The sequence below is a fragment of the Sinocyclocheilus rhinocerous genome, unplaced genomic scaffold, assembly GCF_001515625.1.
Source record: "Sinocyclocheilus rhinocerous isolate Xijiao unplaced genomic scaffold, SAMN03320098_v1.1 scaffold1666, whole genome shotgun sequence".
Taxonomy (NCBI): domain Eukaryota; kingdom Metazoa; phylum Chordata; class Actinopteri; order Cypriniformes; family Cyprinidae; genus Sinocyclocheilus; species Sinocyclocheilus rhinocerous.
In genome coordinates, this window is record NW_015628700.1 from 12,459 (window position 1) to 16,833 (window position 4,375).

A 4,375-nucleotide genomic window follows, 5' to 3' on the forward strand; every position below is an offset into this window, starting at 1 on the left:
ACTAATACTTGAACTTGCCTTAAGCACCCAAGGGGGCCCAGAGGGACCAAGTATTTTGCAGGGAAGCCCCGCAGGAGGCAATAGGGCCAAACTCACAGAGGTCGGCACAGCCTTAAATAATCGTCCCAAGATAATTTAGTACAGCCTCGGAACTCAGTGAGGGCCAAGAGCGTACATGAAGAAGGCAAACGCCTGAACACTGGTTTGTCACATGACAAGAATGAGCCCATTCATGCAGACTAGGGCTGTGCGATATTGAAAAAAAATGCGATACGAGATACCTTGTTAAAAAATGCGATATGCGATACGATATTGCTTAAAGTGTGAAAAATCTATTAAAATTATATTATAAAATATTTAAAAATGAAAATTATATAACCAATTTGTTTCACATTCTTTCTTGGAAAAGAAAGCTTGGAAAAGAAAGAATCACTACAACTTCTGAAAGTGACCAGCAGTGTTTTAGCAGTACATAAAAAGTAATGTCACAAATCAGAAAATTTAATTTTAACATCAATGTGAATGACAAAAAAATGAGTGACACTGCTAGATCTCTACACTACTGCAAAACATATGTGTTTTTTAATGAGACTGCCATCTAGTGGGCATTTGTATTATGAGTAATTTTGCATTAAAGGGGTCATATGATGCGATTTCAAGTTTTCCTTTCTCTTTGGAGTGTTACAAGCTGATTGTGCATAGATAAGATCCCTGAAGTTGCAAAGACTAAAGTCTCAAAACCAAAGAGATATTCTTTATCAAAGTTAAGACTCTGCCACGCCCCCCTAAAACGGCTCATTCTAACACGCCCCCACATATCTACCCCACTATGTGGAAATATTTGCATAATCGTTACAAGCTCTTGGTGCATAAAGAAGGTCTGTAAAGTTGCAAAAAGTTGCATGTAATTTGCTTGCTGCTCAGGAACTTCAGGGTCAAGCACACAGCAGTCTGCTTCATGCAGACGCATGAAACAATTTTATACCCCTCATATCTCAAGTTGTGTTTAGAGACAATATAGGCTCTCTTGCCACGACATGTCCTGTGACATCCAACAAATCACGTTCTTATGTTACAGGTGAGGCGCATAACGCCACTTTCTGTCCATCTGACAGCGTGGAAACTTCTGTTAGTTGTGTCATCTTGTAATGTTGGGCGAAATGCTCCATAATCATATCGTTCTATCGTCAGCCTGTGAGATCGCTAATACACAATATTATTGTGCTAATTTACTGAATTATTCACTTACTTAGTTTCATAGCCGGAGAGTGAACCAACTGCAGGGTACGGCTAAAAGCAGCCTAATGTTAGGGTAATCTACACATTATATCTTTTTAAGTAGCATATTGATATCATGTCATAAAATATTTTTAATATGACTGAATTTATATTTAACATGATCACAATTTAATAAAAACATTGTAAGTTACTTATTATAATGCTTACATTTCCTCAGTTATTCAAACAGCAGCTACAGAAAAGCAAAGAACATTTACATGATCAAAGAACATCCTCACTGACTCCCGTTATAATCAGTGAAACCATCTACACTGTATGATGAATAAATCTCTTATAGCCTACTTACATGGCACGTACATCTGCACTTTGTTGTTTATGATGAGAGAATTCGTGAGAGAGCAGACAGCGAGCGCGCGCACTCAACAACAAATCTCCAGTGTTTCAGCGATGACTCATCGGAACGTCTCTGATTGGCCGCTGCATTCATAAACTCAACGAAATCGTGTGTGATTGGTTATAACGCGCAACACTGTAAAAACTCGGAAAAAGTAATATGATGGAACAAATAATCTCTAATATTAATGAGATAATAATACTAGCCTGATGATGATGATGATGATGATGATGATAATGATAATGATAATGATAATAATAATAATCTTGATATCGTCAAAGGCATCAGCCACAGGCGATATCTCGGACTATCGTTGATACAAGATACTATCGTCTATCTGCACAGCCCTATCATCTTGGGTTCTCTGAACCATAGAAAAGGGGTAAACCATCCTATTTTGGTGCAATCTGTCTTATTTCAACTGAGTGTTTCCCATGACATTGGCCATTTTCTCTCCCTTTTGGTAAAAGGAGCCATAGAGGAAGTGCCTCCTTCCAAGAGAGAGTCTGACCTTTACAGCTGGTAAAAGTATGGAGGTCTGCATCCCATTTCAGATTTCCATTGACTGATCTACACTCTGCAGAAGTGCTGGTTCAGTATGCTGACACTGAAGCACATCATGGTGTAGATTTGGCTGAGGGACTGGTTTTTCACAATAGAGCTAAATTTGCTTATTTCTGCATTCACATCGTTCAGATACTCAGATATCAGATACATTTTCTTAAGTTCTCTTTTAGTGGCAAATCGTACAAATTTTGAGTACTTTCTGTTGGCCTAGCCTTAGCTCTTTGCACATTTATGAAGAACATGGATGCTGCTCTGGCTCTGTTGAGACTCCAGGACATCTGTGTGCTAAATTACCTCAGTGACTGCTGATACTAGCACAGTCAGAGGAGTTAGCATGTCAGCACCATTCTCGAGCATTTGCAAGGTCTAGGCTTGAGGTTGAATTGCCAGAAAATTGTTTTTCAGACATCTCAGGTTGGGTCTAATTCACACCCTGTTGAAAAAAAAAACCAGCATATGCTGGTTAGGTATGTTTTGGACCAGCTTAGGACCAGCACATGACCAGTTTAAACCAGCTCATGTTTTTTTCAACAGGGCAGACTGATGGGTCTCATGGCAGCTGCCTCATCAATGATTCCATTGGGCCCGCTTCATTCAGTATGATACCATTATACTGGTGGGTCAAAACTCAAGAAATTTGTTCAAGAAATACAGTATGTTCAGAGTTTCACATAGGTGCCTTCAGACCCTGGTCATATGGAAACAGCCTCAGTTTCTGACTCAAGTGTTTCTTTGGGCAGAGTCTGTTGCTGTAAACAGATTAGCGAGTGGTCTATGAAGGACGCCCAGTTTAAGATGTCTGGAATGTTGAGCATTGCTCATGGCACATACTGTAAATTGCCTGAAGATGCTGGCCGTGCATCTGGCTTTGGGCCATTTTCTTTGGGACCTTCAGACCTGCCATGTTGTCATCAGGACAGACAACACAACTATAGTTTCCTACCCAAATCGCCCAGGAGGATTTTGTTCAAGCCCTATGTGGAGGTTCGCGTGGCACATTCTTTTTTTGGCACATGACAAATTTCTGTCCCTGAAAGTGGTGTATATTCCAGGACTGGAGAATCTGTAAGTGGAGTTCTTCTTGAGGCAGGGACTGATTTCTGGAGATTGGAGGCACCCTCAGACTGTAAGTGTGATCTGCCAGCAGTTCAGTGGAGAGATGAATCTGATCGCCCTGAGCAAGACCATTCAGTCTCCTCTATGGTTCTCTCTGTCAACTCCAGTGCCAGTTACTTAAGTCCTGGCTAAAGAAGAGGAAGACAGAGTTCCTCTTCAGGAACTCGAACTGCGTCGGAAGACGCTTTGGGAATGCCCTTCAGCGTGACCAGCTCTGAACCACGTGTGTAATCAGTCCAATGGATGGGCGAGACGGACTAGCGTTCCTCGCGGTGCCGGCCCGGCTTTTGCCGAGGCGGAGCGGCGGCTGTGCTCGTGGGTTTCGCATATGGATCCGGTGGAGGGAATGTAGACGGGCGAGTCCTTATCTTCTTCCTTAACCACCAGATCCAGCGCCCGCTCTCGGGGGTTCGGAAGCCCGCGCTGCGGTTCTTTCCCCCCGGTGACGTGTTCCGCCTGTCTTTCTCCGAGGAGACTGATACGGAGGGCGTCAAAGAGCTCGCCAGTTGCACAAGCATCAGTTACACGAGCATATTATGCCTGATATTATAATGAGCAGCATTAATGGGGAGCGAAGCTCGCGCAGTCGGTTCTCGGGGGGGGGCGGATTGTGCTTTTCCCGCTGTTAAGCGCTCCGCTCTCACCGGGCACGCTCCGAGGAGTGCGATTGCAGCCCCACTGCTGCTGAGGCACGGCGGCAACTGAGATCACGAGGACCGCACATGATCTGGCGGACGGGTTGGAGACGGCTCGTCCTATCTCCACCCGTGTTCCCTAGATCTAGAGCTCGTTCTCGAGGCTTGGAAGCCCGCGCTGCGGTTCTTCCCCCTCTGAGTGAGAGCTTGCTGCTGCGGCCATCTTTCTCTGGGGAGATTGATGTTGTTTGTGTGACTGAGCGGCTTGTGCGCTGCCGAGGCAACACTTATATTACATCATTCGGTTTTTGATGTGAATCTACTCACCAGACCATATTTACTCCTCTGGTTGTTTGACTGCATTTAATTCTAAGGAATAAAATGAAGTATTTATCTGACTATGAGAAGTTAGATATACAGGGGC